Raw genomic sequence first — 12311 nt, 5'->3', positions numbered from 1 at the left:
TCAAAGGCTAATAAATAACATAGACTATTTCAAATGAAAAATTAACTATTTGGAGTAATCAGTTAACCAAAATGAGTTCCTGACATCTAACAGAGGCATTATAGTTTCCTTAAATGAATCACATGAACCTTATATGACAAAATTAAAAAAGAAAAAATACACAAAACAATCATAATATCAAAAAAAAGCAAAAAAACTCACAAACATCACCTCACATGACCAAGATAATGAGGAAAGATTCTGATGGGTTAAATGGCCCATGAACGAGAATGTGGTGTAGAAACATTCAGTAGCTATGATTACATAGGCAAACAAATTTTTGTTTATTCATTTTCAATGACTATGCTAGCAAGATGAATATAAAAACTTCTTATTCATAAAAACTATACTTTAGACAAACGCAGTAACAACAGCAAGAAACCTTTTGAAAATCCCAGTGAAACCTTTTGGGTAGCATATATCTCCAGAAAGCAGCAGTAAACAGAACAATATTGGCAAAACTACCCCAGGACTGGATATTTTCTGATAAATCTTCCAGAAAATGTTGAAAGAAGACTGGGTCAATCACATGACACAAAAAATATTGGAGAGATAGGGGAAAAAGATTGTTTAGGACTTATACTTATGCACACACTGACATAAAATGATGTGGGAGAATAGCTGGTAAAGATAAGGCCTTGCTGCTGCAATCAAAATGTTACTTTCCTCTTAGAACTGACTAAACTAGCAGGTTTCCTAATTTGATGCTATCTGTTGACCCTTTAACATTGTGGACCACTAGTAAAGACTATTGAACAAAAATCCCTGCAAATAAAGTAGCATTGAATGAGAAAGCTTATAAATGAGACAAAGACTATGCCCTGTTCTCCACAGGACACAAAAGGCAAAAGCAGTCTAAATCTATCACTGAGAATTAGAAAATGAGGCCTCCAATTGGTACGCTGCAACAGGAGAAGGAGAATTTTGTTATATTTGCATTCTTCTTACCAGCATGGGCATTACTAACCAGGAAATTATAATCAACATGTAGTCTGTTAATTCTTGGATTATAATATTTTCCTAAGTAGCAAGGAACAGTGGTGTAATTATTGCCTCAGAGCAACAAAATTTAATGCCAGCATGTAAAATGCTATTTGATTTTGAATTAGAAGAATCCATGTCTATGAATCTTTCTACATATTTATTTTTGCAATAAAAAATTTATCAGCAACTGGATATGAAATACACACAAATAAAAAGAAAGTTTTGAGAATTTTTCAGAAGAACTATTTGTTGTTTTACATAGTATTAACTAATTTAAAACTTGTATCCCTTCTCTTTCTTAGGTCTAGCTTAAAAGTGAGCTTTTCTGAGCTCTGTTCACTCAGAAATCAAGCCTGTTTCAGCTAAGTAAATTAGAATATTTCATAAATGGGCACATCTTACGTACATCTGCACAACAGATATAATTTGCCTGAAAAATTACTTGTTTGTTTTAGTGCTCATACTTTTTTGTTGTTGTTGTTAATATTTTATCCCATAAGTTTAGCAGAAAGAGGGAGGTATAGGGAGCCTCACACTGTTATCTAGTTAATAAGGTTCTATAGTAGGAGTCTTAGAAAAATATCTGTATTGTGTACAACCTCTGGTGACCCCGACGTGATGGAGATATGCAGCCTGAGAGCTGTGGAGGATAAGATATCCAAGAGCTGTGGGACAGCCTAGAGCTGCAGAGAAGCATGGCTATGGAATCAAGGAGCTGTGGCAGCCAGGAGCTGTGTTGGATTATGACCTTTGAGTCAAGAAGCTGTGGGGAAATATGGTCTTCGAGTCATGGTAAATATATGTGTTGTGCAGCCAAGAGCTGTGGTAGAATATATGTAGCGTATTGTGTCCATCTAAATATGTTTCTGTAAAAAGGGGGAAAATATAGTAGAAGTCCTAGTTGTATTGTATTGTACAGTCGAGAGCTGGGAAAATATATGTATTATATAATTATAAGTGGAATATGTAAAACCTGTCTCTGTAAGTAAACGAAAAGGGGGAAATATAGTAGGAGTCTTAGTAAAATATCTGTATTGTGTATTGAATATCTGTATTTAGGCCTCGTCCTGATAAGCCCTGGTTGTTTTTGATAGGCTGCAGCTGTAGCTAGTGAAGATAACTAGGATAGAAGGGGCTGGGCTTGGCCACTCGAGTTGAGCTGACAAGGAACCCTGACAAAGAAGGAGTGACAATCAGGAGAAGAAGTCAGAGCTGTGCCCCAAGAAGTATCACCAAGAAGGTATGAGACTTTAGAAATATGATTGTGACAGTCTGGGACTTTAGAAATGCAACAACAAGATTACAACAAGGTTCTAAAATACTTTTGCATCTTTAACTTGGTAAATTATAGAGTGAGGAACACAAAAATGAAGAATTGATACTATTGGATTGATGAGACAATCACATGCCTGCCAGGATTTCTTTATGGCTAACCTAAAAATAACCACAAAAATCCAAACAAACACAAAGCCTCTACCAAAACAAATACACACACACACAGATGGTCTAGATAAAGTTTCGTGTGTCTCTCCCTCCCTCTCCAAAAAGCAATAATTAGAATGGTATACTGTAGAATTTACAAAAGAGTTTGTTTCAGTATGATGTTAACAGAAGACTAATGCTGAGATCCTTAAATTTTTCTTTCTAAAGCCATATCAAAATCCAAAAGATCTCTGTCTTCATTTTATTAAATGAAGTTTTGTACTTTTCCTCTGAACTCTTCAGGACATTGGGAAAGAAGGCTGGCTAAACTACATCTTGTTTCCTTCTTTTCCCAATCTGTCTGCTCCCCCTCCACCCTGAGATGAAAGGGAGCTGAGTGAAATAAAATAACAGCTAACCTTTTTCTGCACACTGCATAAAATCAAAATTAATCAAGGAAAAGTGTGGGAAGTGACGCTTTACCTATGAGCCCCTAAACCCCAGTGGTGTTTCAGGCAACAGTAATGATGTACTTGCTTCTTTGTCAGGAAAACTCTGAAACTAAGTAAAAGGCTCTTTCCCTGAACCCCCCCCCCCCAAAAAAAAAAAAATCCTTTACCTTATGAAGAACACTTGGTAAGTAAAATCCATGATATAATAAACTTGTCTTTATTTAGCAATAAAGTTTGCCATGTAAAGCAATAATGCATTTGTGAGATCCAAAGCCCTTCTTCAGACAGAGCTCTTGATGATGGATGTGTCCCTTGCTCCAACTCTATATTCTGTTTTTCAGCAAGTGTAATAGCTCTGACTCCATGGATATAAATGTTCTCAACTGATTAGATTAGTTAAATGCCAACTCTCACTTTGGGATCTCGAGGCTGCAGTAGTTGCTATTAAGCTATTGATTAGAAAGTAGGGCTAAAATACCAAGGTTCACAAACACTGAGATCTCTCCTCTCCCAGTCTGTTTTTTAAACCTTGAGAAATTCAAGGCATGGTTCTCTTATATCTACCACCATGACCATTTATACTACATATGAAGAAAATTCAAATAAATTAGCTAGAGGAGGGGTCCCACCCAATTGAGCAGAACCATATATTTAACGCTGCAGCAACCTGGAGAACCATACAGAACATGAAAGAAAAAAATTAAATTTGGCCATAGACTTAACTGATTTGTTTCTGACAGTTGTGAGTTTGGACTTAATTAGACAGGAAAAGTAAACAGGCATCAGTATTATTTGTTTGCTTTTAATATGCTAGCACTATTCTTATACTTAATTTTTCTGCAATGTACCACCAAAAAATTGATCTTTCTAGTAACAAATATAAATTGTGTCTCTCCTACTGTTTTGAAATGGTGACAGATTTTCTATTATGTTCACGTTCCAACATTGATGACAACAAATGAGCCCTTTCCAGGCATAGACATTTGTTTCCTTGTTTGATTTCTGATCCGATGTAAATACTTAGCATTCTTCACACACAATGAAAAGAAATAAAATATTAATTTTAAGGTTCTCAGTGGCATTTTTGTTTAATTTTAATGAGCTATCAAACTATTTGTACCTTTGACAGGAAGGGAAGATGAAATATGCTTCATTCACATTTAGATTTGAAATGAGTGATCCTAACGATTCACTGAAAACAGAACCCCAACAGATAAAGAACAACTAATTATATTACTACAGAAAGGCAAGTATCCTGAGATGCTTAAAATGTAAGATTTTCTGAAAAAGTGTTACCACACATGATGGTCATAGTTATAAAAATGAGCATATAATTAAGCTTAAACTAGTATCTTTGGGAAAAGTTTGTTTACATCAAATATCTGAAAGTGGCTAATGATTCATTTCTCTGTAAAACACCTAAAAATAGTTAATGTCAAAAATAAACTTTTATACGTTATTCTGCCGTCGTTTCTTAATTCTGACCTGGGGAGACCTCTAGGGGTGAGAGGTTGATTCTGTACTTGGCCTGCCTGCTGAGATTGCCAGCTGGGGAGCCACAGCCCTGGACGGCCTGGGACCTGCACTTCCTCCCTGCTGAATCCCCAGAGCTGCACCCATCCTCCGGCAAAGATTTTATCAACATCCTTGGTCTCTAATCAAAAAGTCATCCCACACAAGGAAATATTACAGGGTCTATAAAATAGCATCATAAAATGGTGGTGTAGTTATTATTTGTAATTGCAGTTTATTTGAAAACTATGACATTTTCCCATTTTTATGATTTTAAATTATAGTGGATTTTTGAATGCATTCCCATCACCTTCCAGGACTCCCAACACACTGAATGCAATGCAACACATTGCACACTCAAAAAGTTTAAAAAATTCTTTTCAGTTATGCAGTTTTTATGGCCTGAATCAGTGGACTAAAGAGAACTCCAACTGTTTAAGTTTTCCAGTATCTGAGATCATGTTTTATTTGCTTGTGTCCAAAAAGAAATTCAGGTAATAAATTATTTTTAGTTGTTTTATTTGTTATTCTGCATTTAAGCTTGAAAGACTTAGGAGGTGTTTGAATTCTAAAATTGTGCATTGATATGTGAGGGGTTTTCAAATTGGTGGGGTATCCAAATATGTTTTTAAATACATGCAGAACAACATTACCTAATGATGTACCCTCCCCGTGATGTACTCCTTCAATAGAGTAAATGCAGAACAGTAGGGAGGACAGAACAGGGAGTGAGCCCAGAGTCTCCCACATTTATCTCACTCCCCATTTAGATTATGATAATGAATCATGTGCCTAATACATATGCCAAAGTTCTCTTTTTATGTTCAGCATTCTCTTAAGAGCAAGGAGGGAATGAAGGACTTGTTGTATAAATTGAGAAAGGCCAATTCTGAGCCTGGGTTAGGGACCTGCTGCTTCTTCAGCTGATATATATCTATCTATAGAGAATGAATTTATCACAACATTGTTTCACATGCTAAATTAAAACTTTAAAAATCTGAAAGGGAAGCAGATTAAGCATATGTATATGTATTTGTATATATATAAAACATATAAAACATACTAAGTTTGTGACACACCATCATTTTAAACCTTCTGCTATTCTGTGTTCAGGTTAAAATTGCTTAAAGATTAGCTTTAAATACAGAAAAATCAGGCAGCTACTAGGAAAACTACTATTTCTCTTTCTTGCTTTGTTGAAATCATGGTGTTGGGATACAAAAAAAAAAAGAAAATAAAAATATATTCCCACTGATGCCTTCACATAGTGTGGGTAAGGAAGCAGCATTTCTTACAGAAAACTAAGACAGAAACCTATCCATTCTCTGTACAATCAAGAGAGAATGCCTGCTCTGTGGGTCTTCCTCCCTGTAGATCTTGATCTGTTTTGATCATTTCTGTCTGTTTTCCCTCCATTTCTTACTGTCTTTTCTGCCACAGCTAAGAACAGCCCTCCTTTTTGGGACCAAAAATTTTGAATTCTGTCTATGTTTTTGAGGGGCTTTGGGTCAAGCCTACTGAATAATATCTGCTTTGAAAACAGACAAACAGCACCCCACACCACATAAACCAACCCCCTATTTCCCTTGCCATGAATGCACATAAACAAGATGACTTTTGTTTCTGTTTTCCTCCACTTCAATTATATCTCTTTCTGCAGACTGCACACAGTGTTCTAGAGCCCATTATGACTGATTAGCAATGCTTAGACAGTTCTTGCTCCAAGAGCCATTATCCAACCTATTCATTGGGTAGACTGATATAAAGGTCTTTAACTGGCCCCACCAGTGGGGGTGTATCTGCAAGATTCCCACCCATTTGGCCATTGAAGTGTTACAGCCTGACCAAGAGGGTGATTTCAGCAGCAAAGGCGTGTCTCTAAAAGGATAAACTCTATCAATACTGTTATTTTTCAAATTTCACGTTCCCTTGGGATTAAAATAATAAAAATAACATGTCTGAAATAGCTAGGCTTGTAATAAGACCCAGGTGGACTTTTTCTCCTGAAATAACTTTATTATGTATAACTTAAGATATTGATTCTTATTCTACCTGTTGTCTTCCATCTCATGTGCCACTCTAGACAGCTCACTTTGCCTCAATACCTCCTTTCTTCCAAACTCAGATTTCAAGTCTTCACACACCAGTATGTGATCCACTTATGTAGTGCCAGAAGCCTCAAAATCTTAAACATATTTCAGTACAGCATAAGGTAATACAAAGTCTCTTCCAGGAGATCCAATATCTACCAAAACAGAGGATGACTAGATCATAAAACATCTTTTTCTCTTACTTGAATTAAAAAAAGAAAGGTCTAAGGTTTTCAGATTGAATACTTAACAAATATTCTCTACATACACTAAATTTGCATTGCCTGATGTGCTGCATCCATTTCAGGCCATGTGTAACTCCAGCAGTTTTTCTGTGAACCAATCCCACTTATAAGAAGCTTGATGCTGCTCTTGGCAGCTGAATCAAGATAAAATAGTATTAAGACAAAATAGTAAACTCTGTGAAATCTTCTCTGACAGGCATGGTATCAACATTGGGCTTGATTAAAGTTTACTGCATATTTTGTTTTAAAAGGTGCTTGCCATCAGTTAGGGGGGCTGTGTGATCACTGTTTGTTCTAGAGGAATGAAAACTGCATAGCTACAGGAATCAAAGATGGAGCTGTCCCTGGAAGCCACTGAGAATGATCAGCTGGGGGAAAACTTCTGGATTGCAGGAGAAGGATGGACAAAGAGAGATGCAAAGTACCACTAAGACAGTGACAATATGATAAGACTATATCATAATAACATAACCAACTGTATGGCACAGAATTAAAAAAAGGAAAAAACAAAGTAATTGGAAAGTCATCCGAGAAAAGCGCAAGATTTAGGGGTTGTGGTTTTTTGGTTTTTTTTTTTTTTTTTGGTCAGAACTTTTAATGTCTTAGCCAGCAAATCTGACTTCTCTACATTTCAAAAGTTTCTTTGTTCCTGTGCTGTAATAAGATTGTTTTTTAGTAATTGGAAAGTCATTAGTGATTTTTGGTAATATCACTTTAAGGAAAAGTTGCAGACAGTTCCACTTCAAGGATCTGGCCAGAGTGGGGTTTTGTCACAACTTATTAGTAAAACAGTCAACATCTCTGTGTGTGATGGCTGTGTTGAAACTGCTGCTCAAAAGGGAGGAGTGTCTCTCTGTTACTTCTACAGCTTCTACAACCCTACCTGAGCAGTTCACGATCTTTAATATATTATCTAAAACTTTCTGGAGCAAGGTAAAGCATATTCTAGCTAAAATGAGAAATACAAATAATGAGTAATGCATATTATGTTAAGTAGCAAATTCTTTCACATAACAGGTTGCTTTTCTTAAGCTTGAGTTTCCTCCGAAGTAGAAATAAACAAACCAGCTTTTTCTGATTATATTAACGAATCGGGACAAGGGGCAGGAAATAGTTAGCATTCCCAAATCAGCAAATGTGACTGTAGAATAGATGTATCCTTCCTAAAATTGTTCCTGCAGTATATAACACAGATGGTTTAACCACACTGTGCTTTCCTTCCTTTCTAAAAGTGTAATCCCATGCCTACTCAAGTATGTATCTTCCTATTACCTAGATCGTCTTTGTCTGCTGTTAGCAGACTTGCTAGATTTCTGATTAATATTCAGAAACAGCTGTCCTATATTTCCCCCTTTAAAGACAATTGTAAAACAATGGACAAGCACTATGTGCAGTCATCTGCTAGGAAAGTCATCAACACTTTCTTTCCTTTTTTAAATTTTTGTTAAAATGTTAATAAAAATCCAGTGTTAATGGTTTCCTCAGACAGTGACATTATTAATTGTGCTTTCAGACAGAACACCAATTGTCAGAAATTACAAGAGCTTAGCAGCAATTTTTGTCACAGATATAGTTTAATTTTCCAGTAAATTAAAAATTAATTTCCATATTTCAAAATACTGAACATACCTAGACAAAAGAAAAAACAGAAAATTTCTGTGTGTCTTTCTCTTCACATCATTCTCTTACTTTGAGAGTATGACATAGTCTTGAGTTCACTTATGTCAAAATATGCACAGACTTTGAATTTTTAAGTGGTTTATATTACTTATATTTAGATACAGTTTGTTTAGGTCACGCTGCAACAAAGGACATAGAATAAAATCTTTTAAAGACCTACTCTATGAGGACCTCAGATTATTTTATTATTTATTAATGTTTCATGATTGAAATTACATTCAGGAATTTCTTAATATAGATATATGTTTTATTATAATTTTTTTCAAATTTATTTAACGGAAAAAGTTATGCAAATTCCCAAAGCGAGAGAGAAGCTGTGTTTAAGTCATGGGTGGCCAGCAGCAAGTGCCACTACAAAGATTAATGAAAACAAGATGTTATCGTAGAAGATGTTGTAGTCATTCAAAATCTCTTCAGAGAGTGAAGATCTCAATATGGTTCCATGGTAATTGCAGGCAAATGTCAACTTGGCATATTTAGCTGCAGTTAAACATCATCAGGGAAAAAAACCCCACAGCTCTGTATTAGGCTTTGGCAGAACATCCGTTACAGCTAATTGTCATACATTTCAGGAATCTCATTTTACAGCGAAGTGGCAGAGAGATTGCTTGTTTTTTGTGTTTTCTCAAATTTCTAGAATTTGTGCTAAACAGCTTTTACCTAGGCAGGGGGAATCAGGTGAATTGATTTGCTTGTCAGATACATGTTTTATTAACCACTCAAAGTGGTAGGAGACCTCCAATTAATCCTCTGAGAGCAGGAAGGCTTGCCCAGTTGAGATATATAGTAAACCAATGTGCTCCTCCTAACAGGACATGATTATAACCCTCAAAGAGGCCAACCTAAAAAAAAAATGAAAGGAAATGTTATCCCTCAGCATTAAGAGACATTGCAGAGACCCACCCCAGGAGCAGGAGTTCATAAAAAAGACACATATATACATAAGAGGGGTCTTCAATTTCACAAAGATTTCAAAGTAAGGGTAAAATTTTCATGTCTTGAAAATTCATGTCTCACAAATTTTCATGTCTTGATTTTCTTTTTGAAGGTGCCTCTTTGAAAGGAAATTTGTCTATCTTTGCATGCTCACAACCAATAAAAGAAGAGGCTTCTTTTTTTTTTTCAAATTTAATGCAATAAAAACATATATTATTCTTTTCAATTGTTTCAATTTCTGGTTCAACTTCACCACAGACAGCAGGAGCCCTAACATCAGAATTGGTTTTTCATATTGATGCTGGCCTTTGAGAACTGGATTTTCATGCCGTTGTGTGTGCTGACAGGTCTCAGATCAGGTTGCTCCAAAGTATCATGACAAGCAATTAAAAAAAGCATGTTGAGCAACAGCCATGACAAATGGTCTCCATGTTCCTCTGTCTTGGGAGTTCTGATCTAGTGATTAGGACACAGTTCTAGCCAGGCCAGAGAACAGCACATTTTAAGGCCTGGGCATTCACTCCGAGAATGAAAACATCAGAAGCCACACAAGAGTTGAAGTGAAGCAAAGAGAAGAGAAAATACTTCCCACTCTTCTTCCACATAAGAGCTGTAAAATGAGCCGAGTAATGAATAGTGCAATTCTTGCTCCCACTCTCCTAAAGTATCCAACTGGGAAAAAGTAGCTCAGGATGGATCCCAAGATGAAAGAGGCTGATCCCACACCCTCTGTGGCCTAAACTAGCCCTCCATTATACTACCAGCAGCTAACCAGCAGTTATGGCCTTATACACTTCGACTACACTGAAATGTTAAGGCACATCGAGAAACTTGATGTAAAGCAATCGTTTTGGGGCATGTGAGTTAACACCTACTGAGATAAATGGGCTTGTTCTCATTTCTCAGAGCTTTGATGTCAGTCTGCAGGTATAAGGAGGGGTCACTTCAACTGCATTCAGGAAAAGACTGCCTTCTGCCTCACTGCTGAAAAGTAAAACTAATTGTAAAGAGAAAGAGATATTGATTGCCTCAGACAGTTCTGAGGACACCAGGCAGCTCTAGTTAAATCTTGACTGGTGAGAGCTGATGACAAAATTAAAAAATATTAGCATTCTGGAACCAAATGGACTGTGACTACCAGCCTCTGAAACTATGTCATCTACAGAAAACTTATTCCATTTCATCATATCATCTAAAATATCCTTGTTTAATCTTAGTTATTTACTTTTAGAATAAGTAGTCTTCTTGTTATTGTTATTAATAATATTGTTTATTATTATTATTATTATCATTATTATTATTAGTGGAGGTGTTCTGTTGTCAAAATTTTGCCATATATGCTCTGAACAATAAAATTTTAAATTTTTCATAAGTGCAGTCATTAATATATTAGAGCAAGTTAAAACACAGATAGTAAAAAACTGCAAAGATTGCAAGGAGAGGATTAAAATTAGCATTTCTGGTGCCTCAGCTACTCATTTTCAAGTGTTTGATGAAAGCCAAAAATGTACAATCTGATTTTCACCCATCCTTCCTGCTACATTAACTACATCTGCTGAAATCATGGGGACAAAAACAAGACAGAAACAAATTTTAAAATTACAAGAGAACTAACATGATAATTTTTGTTATTTATAATTATGTGACATAGTGAACTCCTATCAGTAATGCACACTATTGAATACAGTGCAAAAATATTGTCAACATTGAAATCACATAAATTAAGCTCAACAAGGCTGGTCAGAGCAAGTGTGTTACAAATAAATTATCTACAGATTTCATAAACTTCATGAGTGCTACCTCCTCCTAATACGCTAGGCCTTCTAAACAACTTTATGAACAGGAGAATTCTTCTCTGAACATTTTTCTACATACACCTATAAACATATATATACATATTTGTTTAAGAAATAGTTTTATATATATATATGTAGGTTTATGTATTTATATATATATTAAAAAATAGATTGCTGTTAACCTAGGGGTACCAGTCACTAGATATTACCCTGTTTCCCAATTAGAGAGCTAAGGTAGCCCTGAATAATTTCCTAATGGATAGAAGTCTCTTTAAAAAAGACTGTTACAATCCCAACAGCATAAACTAAAGCCCTCCTTTTCCATGTAAGTGAGTAACAGACCTTAAACCATGGCCTCTGCCAGGTAATTTAGCACAGTACCAGTTAAATTAATATTTCTGTTCTATTTGTCTGAATCATGTATGCAATGAAATAATTCACAGTGCCATTGTACCAGTTTTTTCCAAACAATAATTACAGAAACTGACACAAAATACTTGATTTGTAGGTGGGCTTATTCTTTAAATGGATCTTGTTAATGGAAAAGACTCTTGATTCATGAGTGTAGTTTAATGCAAAACAATTTTATGCCATGGTAAATTACCATCAAAACATAAAAAATAAATGAAGCCAACTTGTGCCTGAAATTAATCAAAACTATCTTGAAAGGTTCTTGATTTTCAATCTAAAATACAAATTGATGGAAATAAAAACTTAATACAAAACACAAAGCTGGAGGCATCTCAATATTTGATGGGTAAGTACCTATAGAATGTATTTCATAGGAAATTAAAGCTGCAGATAAAAACTAAGGGTATTTAAATATTTTATAAGAGCTCTTCAGTGGTGATTGTTTCCCTAAAAAGACACAAAATTTTATTTCTTGTACCAGTACTTGAAAAACAGTTTGCAGCTATCAGAAGTGCCCATTAGTTTACACCACTAGCGGTCCCATTGCATTTGCCTCCTGCAGAACTGGGAAGGTGCAGTTGTCTCTTTGTTTCTTTTCACAACTGGAATTTCAATCACAGCTGGAAGGCCCAAACTTTGAAACAATATTAAGTATCACTACCTCTTGTCTCAGACAATAAGAGACATATTAATGAAGGTTGCGGAAATATTGGTATCTGAACTGCTGAAATATTTGTATAAATT

The sequence above is a fragment of the Melospiza georgiana genome, chromosome 1, assembly GCF_028018845.1.
Source record: "Melospiza georgiana isolate bMelGeo1 chromosome 1, bMelGeo1.pri, whole genome shotgun sequence".
NCBI lineage: Eukaryota > Metazoa > Chordata > Aves > Passeriformes > Passerellidae > Melospiza > Melospiza georgiana.
This window is presented reverse-complemented; position numbering follows the sequence as displayed.